This window comes from Ixodes scapularis, unplaced genomic scaffold, assembly GCF_016920785.2.
Source record: "Ixodes scapularis isolate PalLabHiFi unplaced genomic scaffold, ASM1692078v2 ptg000178l_1__unscaffolded, whole genome shotgun sequence".
NCBI lineage: Eukaryota > Metazoa > Arthropoda > Arachnida > Ixodida > Ixodidae > Ixodes > Ixodes scapularis.
In genome coordinates, this window is record NW_024609927.1 from 670,077 (window position 1) to 684,007 (window position 13,931).

A 13,931-nucleotide genomic window follows, 5' to 3' on the forward strand; every position below is an offset into this window, starting at 1 on the left:
TTGAAACCAGAAGCCTGACAAAGAAAGCTTTTCGTGAGAACAATTGTGTGTGTGTAACGAATGTATCGCAAATTATCAATTACGAAAGCTAAGGTATACAGAGGTAATTCATTTGGCGAGAAAGGATCCCCTGAAATTTGTATGGAGCACAGATGCAATCATTCCATATTCCAGTTTGTTGGCTGGAACAGTGATAATCTCTATAAAGTGCCTTTTTTTTAAAGAACTTTTTGTCATTGTTTGAGTGTGAGCCGTGACCTGTAGATTTGGCACATCTGCTGAAGCCAACACTTGTGTTGCCCATGCAACTATGTGCTAAGGAATTATTAAGGGTAAAGGTGCTCATCCTGTTAGAGTCAATTATTGGGCGATGCCTTGAATGAAGTGGCACAGATATGTGTTCTGAATTGTGTTGCTCCTTCCCGATTAAAAGAAGGTCTCTCCAAAATAGGCACTTACCACTTCCTCCTGGGAGGTCTCGAGTGTCGACTCGCTTTGGGCTTCAGAAGCCCCAGCCGACAAGAACCTCATTTTCTTGTAGTGCGCCCACTTCGGAACAAAAATGTCATCGGCCCCAGCACCAGAGCGGCTCGAATCCTTGACCTTGCGGTTTTCCCTCTGGTACTGGGACCGCATATTTGCCCATTTGTTCTTCACTTTTTCCACTGCAATGCAATAAAACAAAATATTCACACTCCATATATCTTGCCACCTCGTTCTACGCTGTTGAGTGTTTCAAGCCATGTTTAAACTACTTGTTAGAACTATCAAAGTATCAAAATGTATACAAATGCTACAATTGTGTCACCATATTTCATTCGCTGACATTGTAAATTGTCGACCAAACTGGACGAATAAATGTGGTTTGGTGTAAATTGGACTCGTGGTCATATTCAGTTATGTGCACTCCGGAGGCGCGCGTACAGGCGAGTCGCAGTGGTGGCGCGATAGCTTTTCGGTCACAAAATTGCGTAATTAAATGCGCATGAAGTTACAGTGATTCTGAGCAGCTGCAGCCGCTACCGCATCGCGATCAAATCGCGAGTGTTGTCAAACTAGCGATTTAATCGCACTGCGATCGCGATGAGATCGCGCATGCGGCTACCTTCTTGCTAGCGCTCGCCAACGCAGTAAACAACTTCAAACAATCTCGAATACAGTACTTTAGTTCGAGCGTGAAAAAGGCTGAATGGTGCGTAGATGTTTCAACTCCGGACGTTTTAATCGCAGAAAACACAACCAATGAGTACATACCGTTGCCGTCGAAGCCCAGGGCGATGGCAATATCTCTGAACGCCTTTTCTTTCGTTGTCTTTTTGTGATAGGATGGGTGGGTCACATCCCATATCAGTGGCCGGTCTTCTACCATTTGAATCAACGTCGCTTCGAGCGCCGAGTCGAACTCTGGCGTGGCTGACGCTGGGGCTCCCATCTCCAATCCTCGTGGTTATATCGATCGCGCACAAAGAACGCTTCGGATTTATTTTGGTGTCGATGGTCATGAGGGAAGCGCGGGAAGTAAACAACCAACGACAAAAAATATTAGCCGGAACTGTATATTAAACATCAACACATAAATAATTATCTCTTCTTTGGCCGTGTTTGTCGGCGCGTAATTCTCCATCTAGCAAAACGGGAAGACTGCGTCGCCCGACTCGGTTTGTCTGTGTATTTTGCCGTGTTTTGTTGCCGACTTCAGTCCCACCAGGAAACAAGTTTCCTTCTTCCCGTGTTCTGCGTCGTGTCCGCCAGGTGGGACGGCGGACTCCGACAAACAGGCTGTCCGTCGGTGTCGTCTGTCGCTCGTTGTCGTGTGTCGCTGTCGTTTGTTGCTGTCTGTCGCTCTAGTGGGACGCGGCTATTAGTTTTCCTCCTCAACTCACAAGTCACGCATTGCAACAAACGGTTCAAGAAGACGGAAAGGAAGGACTCCCCTCTTTCTCGGACCCTCGTTCGTGCAACCGGACATAGCCATTCTCCCCCTAGAAGATTACCACGTCGCTCAAAACTCGAACAAAAGTTGCTTTCCCCACCTCGTTCAGCCCTAAGCTGACAGTGTTGTGGAAGCTACGTGCTCCTTGGGCCAGCCACAGGCTCGTCACCCCACGGGCACTTCGAGCGGCTCGGTTGTAACGCGCTGACGCTATTGACACCATCACAACGCTGACAACGCCACCAAGGACAAAGCTCATAACCACGCCTGCCTTGCTACTCCACGAACGCGGGAAATCTTTTCTTTCTGTGTTTGTTTGCGCCGGATATCCCATGACGCATCGCGCTCTCCGTTCGCTTCTCTTCGAGCGCTTGCTCGAGTGCACCGTTTGGAACGAAAAATATGGCCAATCGTTCAAAATACAAACGCGCGATTATCATTTACGGTTATTATACGTCATGCTTGACTCATTCCCGAACGAAATCTGAATATTTCAATTTTTGTTTCCGTACCCCTTTAAACCCTGGGTTGCGCAAGTGGCCCTGTGTACATCCGGCCTTTCGGCATATGATAATCTTCACAGATGAGATGCCTAAATCCCTCTCACAGGTTTTACGGTGGCCCACTCTGCCTGCTTCACCGCATGAAACTCTCGAATCCGTTCTGCAGACAGGTGGAACGAGCAGACATTTTTTACTTTTTCACGTAGCACTTCCTCAAAGTCTTTAGCGGAGACAATCGTCGAATTGAGCGAAGATCTCAATTTGGCGAGCGTTTCGAGCTGTTTAAAAACACCACCTACTCCATCAGAGGCGCTTTTTACGTGTCCAGTGGCTGAAAATATCCATCTTGTCGAGGAGTACGACTTCCGAGACAATTCGTGCAATTGGAAGCGATTCTTGAAATGCGCCGCCGCTTCGTCTGAAACAAAAATTATTTCAAAGCAGACTAAGTGATGTTCACCAACATACTCTTTTGTGGCCTCCATGGCTAGAAGCGCGTGAGCTGTGTCATGTGTGGTGTCATCGCTGACGACGGCAAAGCTTTGCGTGCCTTTCGTGGGCGTAACCAAACATGTGAAGAGAGACACTTCAGCTTCTTTTCAATGAAAACTCTGCTCTTCAGTTGGGAGATTACTGTCCAATGTTCCGCTTAATCGAGTTTGAACATCACTACCTTGGGTGGTAAGGCGGATCCTGTGTCATGTATCAGGCTTCGTTGAAAGTCACGGATCTAAGAATGCCTCATATACTCCTCGCTTCCCAGTTCCCGCAGGAATGCGGAAGTGTCCATAACCTTTTTGACGAGTTTTACGGCGTCCCATAATGCTAAACAGATTTCTTCACCGTAGTCGAGATGGATCGACTGCAGCGAGATGCTCTGCGCTTTTGGGCACTTTTCGCAACGGCGCAAGAAGCAATCGTTCTGTGAAGCGCTGCACAGGTAGATGCGCTGGAGGTCGTCTTCAGTAAGCGTCTTCTTTGGGGAATTTGTTATTGCCGTTAAAAGTAACTTAAAATTCACGCAATATATGCATGCGCACATTTCGTGCTCGGGAATTCGTTTTACCTATTTTGGTCGTAAAGAATAAGATTTAGAGATGCCTAGTTCTGGATAGGGATCCTCCTTCCTAAGAAGCTGGTAAGCTTTCTTAATAGAGCGGGCCATACACTTTTTTACGACTTTGGGCATATTGTCATTGATCATGGCGTTGACGACGTCCTTTTTGTTTTGAACAGAGCATTCGAGGTCGTCGCGTGTGTAGTCCTCAATTGCAACCTCACGTCTTCAGCATTCGTCTCTTTACCGATGTAGGGATCAGGGGTTGCCCATACACCACTTTACGCTCCATTTTTCTTGTTTGATAAATATATTGCCTGCCCCTTCAGGTACCAGACGCAATATTTCTTTCTTGGAGATGCTTGGTGGCAGAAGCGTGTACAATCGCGTGCGTTCCTGGTGGGAACTGCATTCCTTTAGCGCTTCACGGAACGTGTCAGACCACTCCGCGCAGTGCTCGCAACTGTCTTCGCCGATTTTCACGCCATGAACGTTTGACAGCTTTCTTCTAGTCAAAGAACTCACCTGAGCTTGTTTTTTCTTCAAATACGTTCGCGCCTTTTTTTATTTGATTTATTGGTTTTACGCGGTTTCAATGAAGTTATTAACGGACTAACAACATACAAATCTTGACTCACTTCAGCCAGAATTTCATCAGAGTCCCGGAAAGAAGAGTTTGATGTACTCACGTTCTAAGGAGAAGCAATCTCATTCTGGAGGTATTTGTAGCAATACTGGCATAGAATATCAGATTCGTTCTCTGTCCGTTGAGCCAGTAGCTTTTCCAACCGCACTTTGTTGACTCTCTGTGCCGGTACAAGGTGCTCATCGCGATACACTTTCTTATTGTGCCTCCGTAGATAGTCCTCACAGACCAATCGCAAGGTGCTGAATCGTGGGGCCCTGGATGTTCGATTTGACATTACGATTTTGCTCGCTTGGTAAATGACAAAAATTGAAACGTCCTCGCAAACGCCTATTTGAGAGGTTCTAAATTATTTTCTCCCGGCTCCGAATATCCGGTCAGAATTCCGAAAGAAAATGTCCTTGTGGTTTTCAACTTCTGTCTTCCCTTGTAGATATAATCGGTGCGTCGCTCACTGTTAAGCTGGTGTTGTTCGTTTGCAGTTCCACTTATTGAACACCAAAAACATCGAGTCTCCCGTAAGCATAGCGATAGTCAGCATTTTTTTTTTTTTTATTCACCTTGTGAAATTTTTTTTTATTACAATGTTTTTTGACGGTTTCGGTGTTGGAGTGTAGTTTGTGTGTGCGTGTGTGTTGGGGAAGGAGGGTAACGGCGTTAAAATTGGAGAATGGGGTTAGGCGTTCTGTCCCGGTCGGTTCACATAGCGTGGTGAAACTCATCTGTTTGGGTCCTTGGGGGAGGTGCCCATTCCCGTTGCTGTCCTTAAACCTGGATTGATTTACTTTGCCCGGTTAAGTTAGGTTAGGTTCGGTCAAGACTTTGCGGTCGCCTGTTTTTATCTTCCGTATTTTTCCTTTCTATCTGGGCATGCATTTATTGGCGTTCTTCTTGTGAATAAGCTCAGCTGAGTTTGAGATTTCGTTTCGCACTGTCTGCTTTTTTTCCCCCTCGTTTCATGGTTTACAGTGCAATTTTTCCTGACCAACTCACCTGCATATTTTCCCTTACATCTACTCCCACCTTAATTTCCCGTAACTGACTCTTCACTTGTTTAGCTTTGGGTTTCAAGGTACGATTCGTAACTGCCGCCAGCAGTGAGGTTCTCAGGCGTTTCTTGTTCGAGATAAGGGATGGGAAGAAGAGGGCAGGGGGGGGGGGGGGGGGGGTGTTCACACAACGATAAAGCTTTGCTCGGAACAGCAGGACTTTGCACTCTCTACGAGAGAGTCTCACTTTCCAGCTTTTGAAGCTTCCATGAAAGCTACGTTTTGCGGCGAAGCCGCTATAACGAAGACGTCGGTTTGCTCCAAGTGAAGGTTTGTCGTAGCTTTTCCCGTTCGGAGGTCATATGTTACTCAATCCTTTGCCATTACAGGTTTGTTCAAATCACTGCACAGTGCCAAAAAAAGTAAAAAAAAATAAAGTTTTTTTTTTTTTTTTTAAATTATCGACGTTCGATCTTGCCATTTTTTTGATAAATGAGCCGCATTTCCGCGTTAATAACAAAAATACAATTAAAGGTGTGCATATTATCTTGATATATTCGCAAAGAATATTTCAGGAAGCGCATTTGATATGTTTTGTGAAGTATTATGAAATATGGTTTACTTGGAAAACAATTGTGAATGTCTCTAAAACGCGCTTTTATGGCAAGTCTGATTTTTTGTTTACATTGAAATATTTTGTTGATATTTTTAATTTTTTGGGTATATGTTGTATATCTTTTTTCAGAACTTATTAAAAAAATTATGCTGACGTAAAAGCTTCGATGAGGAAATGACGACTGTGGAAAATAGCATTGTGAAATCTTCTTAATTTCCACGCCTCGAGCTTCTCTATTTTATATCTCAGCGAAACAAATTGTTGGGGCATTCATATAGAGTTGAATGTTCCTCCCAAAAACATGGCTTTTATGTTTATTTTTAACAAAAATATAGAAATTATGAACCGGACCCTCATTGCTTGAACTGACTTGGAATCACCCTATCATTAATTTTACACATTACTAATGCAAACAAATTCTAAAACTTACTGTCTATGAAAAGTCACATTCCCAAAATACTGAAAAGTTTAGTCGCCTTACGTTTTATTTTAGTCCTTCCAGGTTGTCATATATCTGACAATAAACTTCGTTTCACATCAAGTACGACCGCGACGAACGCTTAATATATATCGCCATGCCCCTCCTAGTCTTCGAGCGCCTGCTATCATCGGCTAGTGCAAACACGCACAGAGAATACGCTTTGATCCGGCGCTCTTTTCTAAACGTAAATTGCTTATTCGGTGCTAAAACACACGCAGAGCCGACGAGCGCCTTGACTATGTACTTTTGGCTCTGCTTGACGAGCTTACTCGGGTGTAAAACAGAGTATAGTCACTCACAGATTAACGAATGTATTTGCCTATTATAAACACGCGTCTTGCTTTGTGACTCGTTTTTGGGGGTTCTTATTAGCTGATGCAGCACGGCGATTTCAGATGAATTTGGCCGAGCATGCACAGTTACCATTTTTATTTCTTGACGAAACAAACATACATTGTAGACTGAATGCCCATAAGAACAAAATCAAAATCTGTTTTGCAAAAAAAAAAAAAAAGGTTGTATTTGCGGAAAACTGTTAGAAACACACTCTCAGTGGGAAGCGCTTTTCTCAAGTTGCGGGAAGTAGACGTTTGGGGCACTTTTCCCTACCGAAAAAAAGAAAGAAAACTTTCACAGCTACGGGTTTACAAACATTTACTCACAAAATACCTGTAAAGAAGATTGACTCAAAATATTTATCAGTAAGTATCGACGATGTTAATTTCTAGAGAAAGATCAAAAACTAATCCCATTGCGCAAAAAATTTTTTTTTTTTTCATTTTCATCCACAAACAACTGAACTTTTTTAATTTGCTGGCGTGTTGTCCCGTGGCTCGTTAATACTGGCGCTAAATATAGTTGTCCTGGGATGCGGAACCAATTTATGAGAAATGCTCAAATGTAGCCATTTTAATAATTAGTAGTTATTTTGAAAGTCACTTAAAACGAAATGCCATCCTTTCTTGTTTTCAAACCTCTCCCACATTAAGGCAAATAATATAAAGTAATAGAATTTGCAAAATAAATTAAAAAAAAACATGTTGCAATTTGTTTGTGTGTATTTCAAGTTAAACAGCGAGAAATATGGCGAAATTGAGGCTACCGCAGTACCGCGAAGGGGAAGTGTAGATATTCATAGATCACAAATTCATTACTTTTACAAAGTGTAAAACTGGTCTAGGGTGCTTGTAACGTGAGAATTCTTAGTGTGTTTTTGTATAAGAATCGCACAAAATGCGGGCAGTCAGGAGCGATCAAGACACACTTTCATGTTCCATGCTTCGCAGGGGCTGTTTTTAGTAGCCGGTGCGTAGGGTCTCTGTATACGCCGCGTATAAGAAGGATGCTGCGCTTAACACGTCTATATCTCAGCCTTTTTCCTGGCGGTAACTTAATATGGCGTAACGGAACCGGCATGCGCGCCCCTTCAAAGCAGTAAAACCGCCGCCGCGGTGGATCTTGAAACGTTCAGAGACGACAAACTCTGAAGAAAGGCGTCATGGTACCGGGGTTGTCTTTGAGCAATGCGGTATTATGTAGGAAATCTGAGGTCCATTCGAGCTTACGGACCGAGAAGAGGAGCGTGGGCAAACTGGCTCTGGGGGCGCTTGGATATACTCCAAATGAAGGAGTACAGGGAGACATGGGCTGGGCATCTTTCGTGGCAAGAGAGGGGGCCAGTAAGTTATAATTTGAACAAACACTGGAAACAATTAATGATACACGATGGACGAGAAAGGTATATAGGCATCTGTACATAAAAAGTTTGAACATTAAATGAACAAGCCGAACTGAAAACTAAAATTAAAAATACCAACCGTGAATTGGGGATACAGAAGACCAACCCTGAAAAAAGGAAAGAAAATAAGCCGAGATTAATATATGGGAGAAAAGATTGCAGGGAAAATCAGCTTTAACTATGTATAGGGGACTAAAACAGAAAATAACGAAGGAACATTGGTATGATAATTCATGGGGGAGCATGATGTTATTTGAGGCTAGAACAGGAGTAATGAGGACAAGGACATAGAGGACAGGGTGTGAGGAAATGGGTCCGCGGTGTGCCGTATGCCAAGGAAAAGACGAGGCTAGGGTGCCTACATGCTTCCGCCGCTCCTCTGTTTAGGGTGGCGACAACGTTTGTGATACCTATTGCCGACAAACCAGTGTTGCCTACCTCGTTACCATAGCAACCTCCGCTGTGTTCGTCGACTATTTTGGCACACTCGCCGGTCGTGCGCTCGGACTACGCCGCTATTCCTCGTTAGGGCTAGGAAGGGCCCACCGCTCTCATTCCGACGGCAAGATTTCGGCGTTCAAAGCCGGTCTGTTGCGTTCCATTTTGTCGCGGGAACTCGCGTCTCGATAGACGCAACGCGAACGTCCTACTCGCAACTTCAAAATATGAAACACCCGAATAAAGAGAGCGACAGCCACGACGACCGCCATCCCGCTGAGCCGTTAACTCCTCTTATGAACGGAAATGGAAATGGCCTCAGAGTGTTGCCGGTGCGTCGAGACTACAGAAACTCAACGTTGTTTACGTTTAGCGAAATACGAAGTGAGAAAAAGTGCCGGTGGGAGAGGATTTAGGAAAGGGTAACAAGAAGTTGACGCCACTCTAAAGCGGAGCGGAAACATGTAGCCACCCTAGACGAAGCGGTGTTGAAGTGCACAGGGCTTGGTCAGTGACCGGTTACTGCCGTAGACCCAATGGAGTCGATTTCTGGGCAAACTGGGCGCTCAGCAGCGCTTCTTTGGTCGGAGGCGCTCATTACTGCAACGAATCGGCGACTCATTGCTCTATCGATAGATTTGGAAACTAAAATAAGCAGTGAGAATCATGTTCATAAAATGAAGGGCTAACGTTTTAATTATTACTTTTGACGCCCTCGAGCTAGCTTGAACGACTTCCTAGTAGTTTGCGAAGACGATGCCGCTCAAAATCCAACAGGGCGCAGCCCCTCCGCCGTGCCCTGCCGCTGCTCCCTACCGCGGTACCGCCGGTACCGCGGTACGTTTTGTTTGGAAATTTACGGTTCGCGTGTGCCATGCCACTTGTTATGGCAAAGAATTGTAAGTTCTGGTTGCTTACCTTGTGTCCAGCAGTTGACAGTACGTTACTTGTCGTCGGCTTCTTCCAGGGAATCGAAACAGATGCAGCATTTTTCGCACTCGTTGACGCATTTATTCAGGCATTTGCGTGACAAGGAAAAACAATTTACACTGTCAATTTAAACAAGCGTTGGTATGCCTGAAAAATTAATAATACGCGCAGTATCTACATTGGCAAGAGGTGCTACAGCGAAGATACAATGTGCGATCACGTTAGCGCGAAAACGACAAGGTGCTTTTTTACTTTGAAAGGTTATCGGCGGGCACCGATTATTACTGCTATAGTTCGCAAAGTGACTGGTTAAAGTTTCGTAAGCTTCAGATGCAGCTATGGTGCGAGAATATCTGTCTTCGCGTTTGAAAAACACAATACAGTCATGTCTCGCTAACATGGTCAATCGTTTCGGTCACGCCGCTATATACTTCATATTTTCGCGGACTGATATGTGTCTGCATACAATTCTAATTCGTAACGTTAAATAAAGAAATCCGACGTAAGTATCGAAGCTTGGGAACGAAATGGATAAATACATATTTTTATCTTTTTATTCTGGTCTCTTTAGCGACAAACGCAAAAAGGGCGGGGGGGGGGGGATATACTAGTGAGACGAAAAAGAATAGTAAAGCTCTTCAATTACAGAATTTGCCCAGAGATTCACCCTTGTCAGATATGACAATGGTGACTCAATGGTTACCATTTTCAGAGGTTTCCAGCCTGAATCACTCGCAGTTCTTTCCCTTTCCCAGTTGCAGATGACTAAAATAAACAACATACCAACCTCATTGTTTATTCTTTGTGATCATGGCATTGATTCATGATTATGGACGACTACCATTATGAAAAATCGTTTAGGAAACTGGAGATGTCTATATTAAAGGGAAAATACCGTAACAGCAAACAAATGTCTGTTTCTGTGGCATGAAAACAAAATAGTCATAATTTTTTTATATGTGTTACTAAGAAGCAAATCCATAGTGAAGTAAATATGCAGATCTGCCGGGGAATTGTATGAAAACAGCCCTATCGGTGAGATATGTCTAAGAAGATATTTAAATGGTTATTGGTTGTGGAATCTCAAATACCAACATGAACATATATTATGATACAACATCAATTGTTTAACCTGTCTAATAAAACAATAACGCAAAATTTTAGAGGTCTGATATTCTCCACCCTACTGAAAAAACCCGTATTAAAATTCATACTGGTTGACCCGTATATCTCATACGGTGTTATGGGATACGGGTCTCCCGTATGCTACTGGGAACCCGTACCTGTACAGGTTGACCCATTCAGATACAGGAACCCGTTCGGATACGGGGCCCGTACCGGTACGGGTTGACCCGTTTAGGTAACGGAAACCGTGGCTGTACGGGTTGACCCGTTTAGATATAGGAACCCGTACCTTATAGGCTGACCTATTTAGATATAGGAACCAATATTTATGCATGTTCATCTGTTCAGATAGAGAAACCTATATCTTTAAAGGTTTATCCGTTCTGATGCAGTAAGAGGAATCAACATGGTGTCCAACGTTTGCAAACGGATGGATGTTATTTTTGCAGGTTTAACGATTCGCATGCATTTTTCATGCAAAGAATGAGCATGAGCCAGGTCATTTCAGGTTATATATGTATTTAGTGAACGCAAATTGGCATCTGCAGAACACCAACAAGAAGCTTAACCTCTAAGCAAGCTTAGAAGTCAAACGTCTAGTTAACATCCTGCAGTAGGATATTAACAAATTTGCATACTGCAGTAGATTCACCCGAGCTGTCCTCTTCCTTGGAGAGGCCTCTCGAGGATTCCTCCATAGGTACTCGTTGAATGCATCTGCAGGGGAAAAGAATACAACAATAAGTCATGTATAATCTACAGTTTCCTGAAAAATTGAATATTTTACTTCCTGCAATTATTAGCAAGCAATTTCCACTACAATTTATGCTTTGTTAATATCTTGTGATACCATGTAGACCCCAAGAGCAGGCATGCATGATTCGGCCCAAAAGTTTTGAAGATGTAGACCCAACAGTAGGCATGCATGATTCGGCCCGAAAGTTTTGAACCAGTTCAGACCGAGTTCAGAGGAGTGCAGAAGCAGTGCGCAAGTCGGGCTGCGGCTGCGTGAACTTAAGCTGCAGCGTTACAAACGACCCTGTAATTGGTTTCCGAAAGACCGAAGAGTTGCCATCTGTTACTGCATGAACGCTGAACTGACTTCGGCCAGCGCAAGATTCTGTGGAACTGAGGCTGAGCTCGTGCAGCACTGGAATAAATCGAACAGGCCAGTTCAGCGTCCATGCAACTTCCGGTTGAATCTAATGAGTCAGTTCTTACACTATTTGAACTACATCGGCCAGTTCAAGCAAATCGAAAAGACCTAGTGTGACTTTTCACAACTATGCACTTAAAGTTTGCTTGCAACAGTGTGTTCCTTGCATTTCAGTGTTTATGAAATTATAGACCTTGGAACAGGGGACAAAAAGGAACGGGAAGACACGAAGCTCCAAAGCTTCGTGTCTGACTGTCCCTTTTTTTCCCCACGTTCCCGGGTTACCACGTCTATCCTTAACCAGCTCGCCTGCCTGTTAACTAAAATAAAAGGATGTTCTATAAAACTAAATACGTATTTTCAATTATGAACATGGGCCTCTGATTGCCTACAACCTCTAACTTATTTCATGCCCAACAATGTCACCATGGGAACAAGTGAAAGGAACACTGAACACACAATTCTCGACCGGCAGTTTTAGTGCGAAATAAAGATTTTGACCCGCAATTGTTGTTCTGGGCATGTATATAAATTGACAACACAGATTCGACATCAAGAATCATTTAACTAATTTAATATCTGTGTTACGACCCTTCAATGGCCTATTCATACGAGATAGTTCCCTGGTAAGAAAACTGAGCACTGGAAAGGAGCAACACCCACGATGAGAAGGCGGTTCAGAAAAAATGGGCAGTACTCAAAGGACAGAGCCAAACATAGTTCGGTTGCAGCAGCTCTAGTGAACAAACAGACTCACTTTCACAACTTTGCTAGTGCCAGCTTTTCATTCAAAAGAAAAAATGAGTGCCTCAGCAGAAGGTCCTGCGAGCAGGCCACTGATATCATGGACCTCCCCCAAAACTTGCAGGGATTAGCAGATATTTGCGATGCGGAGCATGTTACTGTAAAACCTCCTCAGTGTGAATACATCAGAAAGCACCAAGGGACCTAGATGACCGTGACAAGGTCACTTTAGTTATCTTCATATATTAAAAACAAAGAGAGAGAGATAGGGCTTCTTCATTTCGGTTTTGCCCTCGGAGCTTCACATTCCTAAAGCTCGAACTAGTCGAACTGTGACCCTTCAACAGCCTATAACACTGAAAGTTCTGAAAGCCTTGGAATATTTTATCACATAAATTTTGACGTAGCAGGTTGCAACTTCAGAAGCAATAAGGTTTGAGTGACTCACTAAGTATGAGACACCTGTTAGAAGTGGGCACTTACTGCTGCCAACTTGACTGGAGTCAGGGCGCACTTGACGACGGCGCCCTTGAAGCGCCGGCATGGCACCCCAGTCACACTCCGCCCATGCAGGTCCTCCCTGCCGAAGATCAACTTCGTGGCCTCTTTAACGAACACGGAGTCTCTCCGGGCTCCCCTCACGTAGAACAGTTTGTCCTTTTCCACCAAGACACCATGGCAAAGGTGAACCTAGAAATAGATAGAAATGCTCTACAGGAAATGCAGCCAGCCATTGGTCCCGATCTCACTGATCTTTCGGAAACTTTTGCAGACGTCTGCCGCACAATGCCACTTTATCGCAGTCGAAGAAGTGTCCGTGAAGATGACCGGGCGACGTTGTTGCGTATGCAGCTGTCAGCAACACCTGAACGACGGAGAAGAGGATTGACATCGTTGTTTCCAACGCGATTCCGTGCCCCAACTGTCCTTGCTGACTGACTAGCTTAAATAGCCATGCGTCCAAATAGCTGTTCGGTGATGTCCCAGGTTGCCAGACACCATGCACGTTGTAGGCCAAGCGTGGTGACTTGATCGTTGGTGCCACCGGGATTGTTGTCGAGTCACTCGCTGGGTCGATCTAAAGGCCATCGCAGTCGAAGAAGTGTCCGTGAAGATGACCGGGCGACGTTGTTGCGTATGCAGCTGTCAGCAACACCTGGACGACGGAGAAGAGGATTGACATCGTTGTTTCCAATGCGATTCCGTGCCCCAACTGTCCTTGCTGACTGACTAGCTTAAGTAGCCATGCGTCCAAATAGCTGTTCGGTGATGTCCCAGGTTGCCAGACACCATACACGTTGTAGGCCAAGCGTGGTGACTTGGTCGTTGGTGCCACCGGGATAGTTGTCGAGTCACTCGCTGGGTCGCTCCAAAGGCCATCGCAGTCGAAGAAGTGTCCGTGAAGATGACCGGGCGACGTCGTTCCGTATGCAGCTGTCAGCAACACCTGAACGACGGAGAAGAGGATTGACATCGTTGTTTCTAATGCGATTCCGTGCCCCAACTGGATCGCTGACTGACTAGCTTAAGTAGCTATGCGTCCAAATAGCTGTTCGGTGATGTCCCAGGTTGCCA